This window comes from Populus alba, chromosome 4 (genome assembly GCF_005239225.2).
Source record: "Populus alba chromosome 4, ASM523922v2, whole genome shotgun sequence".
Taxonomy (NCBI): Eukaryota; Viridiplantae; Streptophyta; class Magnoliopsida; order Malpighiales; family Salicaceae; genus Populus; species Populus alba.
This window is the reverse complement of record NC_133287.1, coordinates 2,384,728-2,397,324: the sequence shown is the minus strand read 5'-3', so window position 1 is coordinate 2,397,324 and position 12,597 is coordinate 2,384,728. Positions and strand designations below refer to the sequence as shown.

At 33.6% G+C, this 12,597-nt stretch overlaps 2 pseudogenes; both read right to left on the bottom strand.

Moving 5' to 3' along the window:
• Positions 1-2,130: 2,130 nt before the first annotated feature.
• Positions 2,131-9,681, bottom strand: LOC118042790 (G-type lectin S-receptor-like serine/threonine-protein kinase At1g11410; annotated as a pseudogene).
• A 948-nt stretch (positions 9,682-10,629) lies between these two features.
• Positions 10,630-12,413, bottom strand: LOC140955509 (G-type lectin S-receptor-like serine/threonine-protein kinase RKS1; annotated as a pseudogene).
• Between the last annotated feature and the right edge of the window lie 184 nt (positions 12,414-12,597).

Sequence of the window (12,597 nt, the reverse complement as noted above, 5' to 3'; positions counted from 1 at the left end):
GATGAGACCACCGTGTGTGACGCTTTGATGGCTGCTGGAGGTGGATATGACGGTGAGAAGACGAGTGATGATGGTGGCGGTGGATGAGGGCCAACGGCGGAGAGGGAAAGAGAAGAAGAGGCTGGTTGCAGAAAAACTGGGCAGTAATGGCTGGTTTTCGTCCGACTTTGTGTTTTGTTTTCTCCTCGCTCAGGTCTTCAACATAGATGCAAGAGGGAAACATTTTCTACATTGGGAAAAATTTTCAGCCATTGATTCGACCCGAAGAATCCAAGCCACTGGTTCAAAGTGTGTACCTTGAACTGCCGAATTTGGCAATCCAAGGCTGCAGACTGCCCGAGGTGGCCACTTCGAGCCAATAAACGGACCCGTTTCTAAATTTTTCGACCCGATCGGACCCTTTCCCGGGATAAAGGGGTTTCAGGTGGACATTTTGGTGCATGGTTTGTCGGATTTGGAGGCCAGACGAGCCGGAAAACGCGCCTGGAAAGCAGCCACTCGGGCAGCTTTTCGAGGAAGAAAGTGAACAGTAACAGGCGACGTGTCGCCTAATTTCCCTGCGCCATTTTTCAAATTAATCATCAAGTTTTCAATTTCTTCAATTTGACCCCGGATCAATACAATACAACACCCCTATTTACGAGCCTTTTCCAAATTGGTCCCTGGTTTCGGATTTTCTCAATTAAGTCTCTAATTGGCCATTAAACTTCAATATTTATGCAATTAAGCCCCTGATTGGACCTAATAAATTCCTAAAAAATATATTTTGGCCCCAGAACTTAAATTTCTTTTAATTAAAACCCAAATTGACTTAAAAATCAATTGTTCTTGCACTCAAATCCTTTATAAATTCAATTAAAAATCCAATTAGATCCATAAACCTCCAAATTTGGACTTTTCTCCTCAAAAATCAAATTTTCTTATCCACTAGGGCTTTTATCATTCAAGAATATATTGTCAAAAATCCATCTTTGTATTTTTAATCTCTTTGACCAATTTTTTGACCATTTTCTGAGCGCTTCTGCCTCCTGTTATTTTTCTAACCTCCTTTGACAATTTATTTTATTTATTTTTGTGGGGACCTGAAAATGGGTTACAACACAGATCATACGTAATATTTTTTCTAATTTACCTAGAATGATGAATCCTCTCTTTATTACTTAAATACCTTCATTTAGTACTATATGTCATACCTAATATTTGCCTATTTGTTATCTTTGATTAGGATAATGTATGGTCAGGATCAAAGCATAACACTCTTTATATAATATAAATTAGTGATCTCAAGTCTAAAGATCACTTACATAATTATCACGTGAACCTTTCTATAGACATAAGTAATCTCCCCATATAAAATTCTCTTACAAGTCAGTTCAGTGTATATGTCATGTGACAAACAACTATATATTAGTTATAGACATCTCTCATACCTCAGTTTATAAGAGCAATTTCTTCCTTTCATAAAAGAAAGAACATAAGATACATTGGTCTCAATAACTCTAACTAATATCAAGTCTTAATAGAATATCGACTAGGATATTTAGGAATACTGCTTTAATGCAATAAGTTTCTCATTATTATAACAACTTTACAATTTTCCATGCAGTTATTTTATACCTATTATCTAATCTCCTTACCTCATCTTGTCCCTCCATGGAAAATGAATGTTTTTGGTCTTCATGCAGTGCAAGAATATATTACAATTGGCATGATTATTGACCTAGTATTGCAAATAGGTCTTGTCTAAACCTTTTATAACTACTTTGTAAATATATTATTTTCAAAAATTGAATTTATCACTAATATATATGATAATAATCATATTGTTTTTTTTTTTTTTTTTTTTTTTTATGTTTGTACTTTGTAGGAATTTAAGTAAAAAAAAAAACAAGATATTTTAGATCGTATTAGCCTTGATAACATTGAATTATTAAATGAGTAGATTTGTGAAGTACTTAGCTTTCTTGATGAAGAGGATTTAAATTGGGAGACTATTGAGTCATCTTTATCTACATTGTCGGTTAATTAAAGAATAACTACACTACTTGGTTCCACATGCTTAGAAATGTAATAAATAATATTTCACTACCATGCTACTTCTACTAGGATCCACTTGGTATAACAATATGGTGTGATTAAAATTGTATTTTATTTTTATTAAAGTTGTACAAATATTTAGTTAATTAACATACATTATAATTAATATTTTTTGAATTCCACTTTAAACCTAATTTTTAAAATATTATCGTAAAAGCTATCATAATATCAATACACATTAATATTAACAAATAAAAGTAGAACGTCAGATATATGTAAGCCTCTACCGAGGTCCAAGCATGGTGATTGTCACTTCATTTATAGAATGTGATCCTTCACTTGTTAATGGATCTCCACTATAGTAACTCTCCTTCATAATAAACGCAGGTTGCTTGGGCGATGGAAGAGTTGTGTCATTACTCAACATGAAAACAACATCAGACATTGATGGTCGGTCCATCGCAGATTCTTGCACACATAAAAGACCAATTTGGATGCACCTTAGGACTTGATCTTCAGGGTACGAGTCGCCCATCAATGTATCCACTAGTTCCAGGGCCCTGCCTTCTCTCCATAGATCCCAAACCTAAAGAAATTTCACATCAATATGCTATGTTGGAGTTGAAATTTTAAAATCGGCAATATATGTATATGTGATCTTAGTGCTTACATATCCAACCAAGTTCGAAGAGTTACTTTCATCATAAAAATGGCTGTTTTTTCTCCCAGTGATGACCTCTAATAGCAAAACCCCGAAAACTATATACATCGGATTTTACTGAAAATAAGCCTTGCATTGCATATTCTGGTGACATATAACCACTGCAATAACATAGGAAAAGAAGAGCTTAATAAAGTCAGCTGTTCAGAAAAAATATAAATAAAAATAATTTTATAAGATTTTAAAAATAATTTTATATTATTTTCTAACATTTAAAACTTGTATAAGTTTCTTAATTTTATTAATATAATTAGATAAAATAATTAAAATTCTAATATTATGTCGAAAAATTAATTTATCTAAAAAACTTGAATTATTAGATAAACTTCTAAAAATAATCTTATATTATTTTTCTAATATAATTCATTAAATAAGGACAAACTTACTACGTTCCAACAACACGGTTTGTGTTGGCTTCAATTTGGTCTACTCCAAATATTCTAGCCATGCCGAAATCTGAAATTTTAGGGTTCATTGAGGCATCTAGTAGAACATTGCTTGCCTTAAGATCTCTATGGATGATTCGTAATCTGGAGTCCTGATGAAGATACAAAATTCCTCGAGCAATCCCACAAATAATGTTGTGGCGAGTAGACCAATCTAACTGTGACCTTCTTGGTTCATCTGTACCCAAAGAGGCATAAATCTCATCAAATCAATGCAGGCTTGTAATCATTTTTCAAGTTCTATAGAATGAGAAAAACTGAAAAATCCACAATATAGGGACAATTTGACAGAATGATGATGACATACTGAAAATAAAAGAGTCCAAACTTTTGTTTGGCAAGTATTCATAGATCAACATCTTCTCTCTTCCTTGGATGCAACAACCTAATATCCTTACAAGATTCCTGTGCTGAAGTTTTGCAATGAGCTCGACTTCATTTCTGAACTCATTAATCCCTTGTCCAGAATACTTTGCTAGTCTTTTGACCGCAATTTCCTTTCCATCAAGCAGCAGACCCTGAAAATCTCAATCCAAATTCATCAATCTCATAGTTCAACATGTAAACTGAAGTGATGCTACGTGTTTAAGGGACTTCAAGGCAGGCTAGGCTACCTTATACACTGAGCCAAAACCACCCTCTCCAAGCTTGTTGGCATCTGAGAAATTATTTGTTGCCGCAGCTATGACACTAAGATCAAAAAGTGGTAAATCTGAACTTGTTGTACCTTCCTCAAATTCCTTAATTGGTAAGTCTCTCGAGCAATGTGACCTTGAAGTTGATAGCGGAAATTCGTTTCTTCTTTTCCTGTCCCTGGCTGTCATCAACATGCAAACTTATTTTTAGCTGGTAAAACTTATAACTCAAGGTATCTTTTTTTGAGCTCAAGACTCTCTGAGAAATATTGCATTTTTACTGACTCAACACCCTGAGTTTAATAATGTTACGAAAAATATATTGCTCAGGAGAAACATTTGAAGGGAATTTGCTTACCTTTTCTCCTTTTCTTTACAAACCAACACACAAGGAAGATGATCAGAAACAATGTCACAACAACAGACACTATCAGGATTGCTTTAATTCCTTTATTGGCAAGAGGTCCTGACTTTTCATATTTAGCTGAAATTGAAAATATAAGAAATGTTTAGTGATAAGAGTTGAAAATTAAATCTTTCAAGCTGTTGATTTTGAATTATTCAGTACTATAAATTTATATTTAATTACTCTCTATTCTATTCTATTTTATTTTCATATAATTGAATACCATATAAATGTGAGAAATTAAAAAACAAAGAGTAAACTACAAGTATTGAATAATTTTCATCACCTAATTTGCTCGCCCCAAAAACTTTATTTACTATGATTTGTTGTTTCTATCTCCTTCGTAGGATCATACGAGCTTGAGACTTAAGTAAACTAAATTTAATTTTTAAGTTTGTCTGAGTAGATGAGACTGGACTATACTATATATACAAGACAAGAAATTATGATAAACATGGTCGCCGATGCGGTGCATGGAGCTTGAAGACAAGTACAATTAGTGGGAAACGAGCCACTTGACTTGCTTTGCCATGGTCAAATTATTTTTTTTGAAGCAAAAACACGAATATATAGACGTTTGAAACATATTTATGATATAATTTTTTTTTAATTGTAAATTAAAAAAACTGATGCATATATATATTTAATTAAATAAATTAAGAATTATTTTATGATAATAAACACAAAAAAATAAACAAATAATTAATGAAAACTAAAAAAATAAACTGAAAAATTAAGAGATGAAAAAAGATAAAGATATTAATCTTATATTAGAGTCCATGAACTTCATCATGTTTAATAATTTTATTTCTTGAAATTAATTTTTTATTTTGTCAAACGATAATAAAAACAAATGTGTATTTGAAAGTGATTGAATAAGATCTAAGGAAAAAAAAGACTTTGTAGGGTTACACAAAAAAAAAATACTAATATTGAAAAAATGTTATAATTTTATTTTAAAACTAAGCAAAATATCAAAAAATATTTAATCAAAAACTAAATTAAAAATTAAAATATAGATGTAATTCAAGATATCTGATATAGAAACATGGACTATGGATCTAGTTGCTTCAACGAATTTATTTTCTTTGAATTGATTTTTTTTTAACAATAATAAAAGTAAACATGCATATAAAAATAATTGAATAAAACTAAAAAATATATATTTTATAAGGTTGCACAAAACAAAACACTTACTAATATCAGAAAAAAAAATTATAATTTTATTCGGATACCAAGTAAAAATTAAATAATATTTTATTTCAAAACATCACAAATATTTATTTAATTAATCTCAATTAAACCGAATGGTCATATCCCACACATACATTGGATTAATCTATTGTAATTAATTTATATTTAAATAAAAAAGAAACTAAAGCTAAAGAAAGACGCCTAGTCTATTAAGAGAAAAAGGCAACGCACGCAGGCATACATGGCCAGGCCTGTGCTCTTGCCTATTTGTTTTTTCTTTTTAGCTGGTAATTTGTTTTTTTAAAGCCAAACGACGCAAGTTTTCAATCAACAAACAGGTAGTCAAAAAATCATGCTGGTGTTTTTTTTTTTTACTAAAAAATGTAATTTTCAACTAATTTTCATTTAAAAAAACATAATAAATATCTCTATGATATCAATAAACTAACTAATAAACTAGATTTAATTTTTAAGTTTATCTGAGTACACGAGACGTACTGGACGATACTATACAAGACAAGAATGTTTTATAATATAAAGCAAGACAAAATATATGGCAAAGAGAGAAGTATTGTAATAACAATAATAGTATAAAGAGAGAAGAGGAATGGTGTCAAGAAAGAAAAGGGAGTAGAAATCAGAAAATATATCGCTAAATTATAAATTACCCCCCAACTCTAGTGAAAAAAAAACAAATACAATTGAACTAATTTTTTTCTTAAAAAAACTTTTGCTCTCTAAACAATATAACTTTTTGAATGTGCCCTTTTTGTTGGGATTTTGTTGAGAAATTGAGGAAAAACTTAGGAACATGTTTACTAGCAGAGAAAGAGAGGAACTGATCAGAGATTATTAAGAGCTTTTCTGTCTAATCTTCTTAAAAAATCATATTAGAAAAGATTTAGTCATCCAACCCTTTTTATTTGAAATAAAATAAACGACACGGTCATTTAAAAATTTCAAAATCTAGTTATTCATATGGCTAGAAAAGTAAGGTTATTTGTTTTTTTAATGCGAGTTTCCAACCAACAAACAGATAATTGAAAAATCAAGCTGGTGTTTTTTTTACTTAAAAATATAATTTTCAACCAATTTTCACTTACAAAAAAATAATAAACATCCCTATAATATCAATAAACCAACTACTCCACTCAAAACGCCGAAAAGCTTGTCGAAAATACAAAATCAAACTGAAAGAAAAAATTATCTGAACCCCAATCTAATTCTTTAAGTAAAATAAAGGGAAAAATACACATAAATAAAACTCTCATAATCTAATAAAACTCGTTGACATAAAACATCATCTTTTTAGTGGCTGAAATATAACTAACAAACAACTTTTTTTTTTTGTTGTTTTCCAACAACTTTCTTTCTTATCTCTCAAAACTAGAGATTTAAAAATAATAAAAATAGAGTTTTTTATTAAAACGAAATCATAAGAAAATAAAGGGACTATAATTCAAAAAAAAAAGTATAGGTACCTAAACACACTTACTTCTGCGAGTTTCAATCCAAACATGTAATTTTTTCTTATTTTATACTTTGGCCTCCATCTTTCAAATGTGTTTCTCCATAACAAATTATAAGAAATTGGTAGTTAAGTTTGCCACAAAGAGAAAAAAAAATTAATGATTAGAAAAGAAATTCACAATGGATTACTGTGAAAAAGGTTTTAGTATATTTTTTATTTTTTAATATATATTCTTAGAAGGAAAGTTAAAAAATGTTTTAGTCATTTCTATGAGCAGCAATATAGGCATGTTTGTGACAAAACTACTCGATTCATTATACTAGTAAATAATAATATGATCACTTAATCAAAACACTCAATTCCGAGTTCATTGAGTTGATGAAAATTAATTGAATAATCAATGGATTTCGTGTCAACACTTTTATTGACCTACCGCCTTATCAAACATTCTTTTCATAAATTACGTGCTGATTAATAAAAAAACATTGCTCAGGAAGCTATCTTTCATATAATTGGAGAAACATTTTTACAATTAGTTTATTACTTCTATGCCATCAATCCTAGTTTATTTGTGCACTTAAGCTTAATTAATGGAATCATTTTTACAATTAGTCAATTACTTCTAATAAAAAATAAGCAAAATGATTACTTGTGATTTATCAGGTCTATGAGATTTCTTCAAGAATCAAAACTTGTGGCATAGCAAGTGAACAAAGGAAAAGTAAACAAGTTAGTAGTAGAATTAGACATGTACCTAATTCAGCTCTATCCACACGGATGTAAATCTCTTGCCCCACATCTGAAAACGTTCTTGTGTCCAACAGATCACCATACCATCTCAAGCATCCAAGCCCTCTTTCGTCAGCACTAGCATAAGCTGTACAAGAACAATTCCTCAAGCACTCTTGCTCACATTCTTTCAATCTCAAATTCATGTTCGCACTCGCCATTGATGTATCCGGCACCTTCACTGGAGCCAACTTGACGAACCCTTCTCCGCCGCGACACGTGGACACGTTAGGTTTCCTGACACAACCTCCTGACCCGTCTCTTAGGTACCATTCTTGGGATGACTTGGGTTCGAATCCGGGTAGACATTTGCATATGAAATTATTTGCTTGATACGGGTCACAGTTACTATTTGGACCACATTGGCCATAGGTGTCACATGGTTCTTTTGGGGCGGACCAAATTCCGATCCATTGTTGATCACGATCGTTCCACGTCAGCCGCTGCACTACTCCTGATTCGTTCACCACCATTCTTGAAACGATGGAGGGATTATTCATAGTATAGAATATAGATACCTCATCAACGCTGTTAACGAAAGTAACGTTGAAGATGTAGGTAGGGGTCATTTCGGGTACTCCGCTCCATCTTAGTCCAGTCCATGGTCCGCCACGCCACCATGGGATTTGACCCTTGTATAGGAACAACTGGGGAAACCCACTTGGATCAATACCATAGAAAAATGGTTCCGGTTCCCGGGTCATCTTTGGACTTCCAAGATGACAGAGACCGGTTCAAACCGATTTTCAGGTCCGGCCCAAGCTTCATACCAGGAAGCAGAGTATCTGTACCATGATCAAAACTCTGCCACAAGATCCCTTTGCTATCCTGTTGAACCAAGACCAAGTTTCCTGAATCCAGGAGCTGAGCCGTGCAATTTGTCATTGATATTGAGGCTGGAACATTTGAAGACCAAACAGGAACACTACTTCGGTTATTTTCATGAATTACAAGGTTACCTTGTTTGTTGATAGCTAGGACTCCGGAGGTACCATTGATAGGATTATCTCTATTTGCCACCCATACAACAGTTCGTTCTGAGACCTTACGGTACCAAATTCCCACATAACGACGAGTAGAATCGATGCCTGAGCTAAAGAACCCGAGTTCATAGCTTTGTCCACTAGAGACCAGAACATCTCCATCTTTGATTGATTGGTTTGGAGCTATGATGTCAATAGATAAGCAAGAAGGAAAAACAATGAAGAGAAACAATGTACTCAAAAACCTTTCTATGGGATTCATAATTTGTTTCAATGATTGTGTGTTGGTGGGGTGAGTAGATGACTTGGGAGTGCAGTTGGGGTTTTAATGAGTGGGGCCAAAAAGCCACCTACTAAAGCTTCATAGAATTTTTCTTGATCAATTCATAATTCTAAGCCATGTTTTAAATGATCACTTGAAAGGCCACAAGTTTGCACAACTCTTGTGAGCTTATTGCGGATTAAAAGAAATATCTTGTCAATTTTTAGTTTGTTAAATCAACGTCATTTAGTATCACAAAAGTGTCGGCATTTTCAATTGACTAGTAAGCGCCTTAATTTCTTGGCTCAAAAGTTCAGTATCACAAAAACTAACAAAAATAATCCAATTGGATCTCCCATTTATCGAATACTACCCAATCAACTCATTTATGTCAAAATCAACGTCATTTAAGGCAAATATTTTTAAATGAAAGTTAAATGAATAATATCTCAGAGATTGAGATTCAACGTAGAATGAATTTTTCTTTTTTAAAATAAAATTGGGTGTTTAGATTAGCTTTCATATACTTTAATTATTACTATAAATTTTAAAATTAATAATTATATAAGTTTTCACTACTTTTAAAAAAACTTAAATTTATAATTATTAAAAAATAAATACAAGATCTCTTTAGTAATTTCTGAATATTGAAAATAAAAGTTCAAAAGAGCCTGAACCGAAACTCTATGATGCCCGAGATTCTGAATACTTAGATGTGGATTTGTTGAAACTACATCATGTGAAAAGTCTAGCACAATATGATTAGTGCATGTCTAAAACAGGTCTATATGACTAAAACTAATATAACTTTCGATCAAATTATCATGCTCACCACGTTATTTGCTTTTTAATTTAATTTTTTCAGAGAGATTAAGAATTTAATATTAATCTTGATTAAAGAAATGATTTATCAACTTGTAAAAAAATCAGGAACTATAATGCAATGCTCACCATTTCCCTTCTCAGACTCCACCATCTCCACTATAACCAAACCAGTGATATCAAACCACCACGACAGCTTCTTCTTCTTCATCTTTCTTCAAAAACCCAAGAACAACACCACAGCATCATAACCCTCATCATCTTCAGAGAGCCAAACCAGAACCCCTCTTTCTCTTAGTTCCTCCCATCGTAGTCTCCCAACGCCTCTCACAAGAACCAGTAGCTCACCCACTGCGACCTCTCCCTCCATCGCACCTTCAACCGACTGAACCAGCATGGAACCACCACGAACTCACTCAATGTGAAACCACCACCAATAGTGACCTAACACCAAGCCTCCTCACTCGGTCATCACAAGAAGACCCACCAGTCAATACCCATAAAACCACCATAGACCCTTTAAAGAAAAGACAATTATAACCAAAGATAGCCTCCCTTTTCTCCTCTCCAAAACCATCACCGACCAACACAAGGCAAGGCACTCTTCACGGCAGATCCACAACAACCCAACAATAACAATCAGAAGAGAGAATAAGAAATTACAGTAGAGAGAGAGAGAGGTAGATCTAAAAAACTACAAATAAATAAAAACTGCTGTCTAGTGTTGATTTCTTTGTCTTGCAGGTAGCGGTGATACTCACCGCCGTTAAAGAAAGGAAGAGGTTAAAGATTCGCTTCAGATCTACCAATTTTTCTCTTCAATCGAAGACGACGCGTGAAGCCAAGCGCTGACAGTGACGGTGGTGCTTGGCTGACACTTTTCACTGCTTTTGTATGAAGAGTTGTAAAGAAATGCTCATGAAACTAGTTTGCAATAATGAGCGGACAGCCCCTTAAGCATTTCAATGGAGTTTATTTTATTGTGGGAGTACTTGTTGCTAATAAATTTAATAAATGGAATTATTTAGTTTTTCTATCCTAAGTTGAAAATCATTTTAGCAGGTGAGGTAACCTGAAAAAATGCTCTCTGGAAACTAGATTGTCAGGACAACATTTTTTTTCTTCTATGTACTGCCTGTTAGAGAAAATTTATTACAAGAGACTGGGATTTTAGCGAGCTTCCACCACAGTAATTGTAACTTCATTTACAGAACAAGCTGCTTTTCTAGACATTGCTGGCAAGTCTTGTCCACTGCGTGTTCGTAAAACAAATGTTGGCTTCTTAGGAGAAGGAAGAGTGATCTCATTACCTAACATGAACACAACTTCTAACATTGTAGGTCGATCATCTGGAAATTCTTGAACACACAGTAACCCAATCTGAATGCATCTCAGAACTTCATGAGGAGGGCATGACTGTTCCAGCATTGGATCAACAATGTCTAATGCCTTTTCTTCGCTCCATAAGTCCCATACCTGAAACAAGTAAGAAGATAATCGAGAAAAGAAAGAGGAAGACAATCACCTAAGATATTACCAGGAAATTTATCGATCCACTTACATGTCCGATAAGATTCAGCCAGGGTTCTTTCTCACCGTAGTCGCTATTTTTCCTGCCACTTATGATCTCCAGTATTAAGACACCATAGCTGAAGACATCTGACTTTATCGAATACTGTCCGTGAATTGCGTACTCAGGGTGACATGTAGCCGCTACAATCATAAAAGATGAAGCTTGTTGGTATTTGATCATGATGGATCACTGGAGAGAGGAAAGAATCAGGTGACTTACTATGTTTCCGACCACTCGAGTGGTTTTTCCTTGGACTTGGTCTTCCATAAACATTCTTGCCATACCGAAATCTGAAATTTTTGGGTTCATTGCAGCATCTAGTAGAATATTGCTGGCTTTGAGATCCCTGTGGATAATTTTTTAGTCTTGAATCTTGATGAAGGTATAAAACCCCTCGAGCAATCCCGGAAACAACTTCAAAACGCTTTCTCCAATCCAATAGCACCCTTTTTGTCTCGTCGTCTGCACTTAAACATTAAAGGTTTGCCCCGAAATCATTGTTTTGATTTGATCAAAGTGAAGCTGCATAATCAGGGGACTCTTCCCTTTGAACACAGACACAAAAATGGATGAAGAGAGCCATACCAAAGATGAAAAAATCCAAGCTTTTGTTTGGTAAATATTCATATATCAGCATCTTTTCCTCTTCATGAATGCAAACAACCAAAAAGCTTGACAAGATTTCTGTGCTGGAGTTTAGATATCAACCTTACTTCATTCATAAACTCCTTCATCCCTTGCCCTGAAGTTTTAGATAATCTCTTAACTGCAATTTCCTGTCCATTGCCTAGCTTGCCCTGAAATTACATTCCATGTTTAACTCACAAGTTAATACACAACTTAAGCTAATCACATTCTGCCAAAGTTGGTCTGATGCGGGAGAATTCCTAGTAAATCCCATAGTTACATCCATTAATAAATTAGGACTAGATGATTTTGAACAAAGCCTAAAAGAGCCTGATCTTAACCCAAAGAAATCAACAAAGCCAAAAATGCTCGCAACAGGGCCAGATTTCAGTTTCAAATTCAAACGTATAACTGCATCAACACAAAGAGAAATACTGCGCAAGCCATGTATCCCTAGAAAGATATACGTGTCTAGTTTCAAACACATCGAAGAGTGAAAGATTCGGAGCTTTCTAGCAAGAGTTATGGTTGTTTTACTGACAAGGGTGCATGCTGTGAAAAGAACCGTGATCTTTCTACGATATTTAACAGCATGCAATGCCGCGCCTGTTTTTCTCAATAAACATTCAAT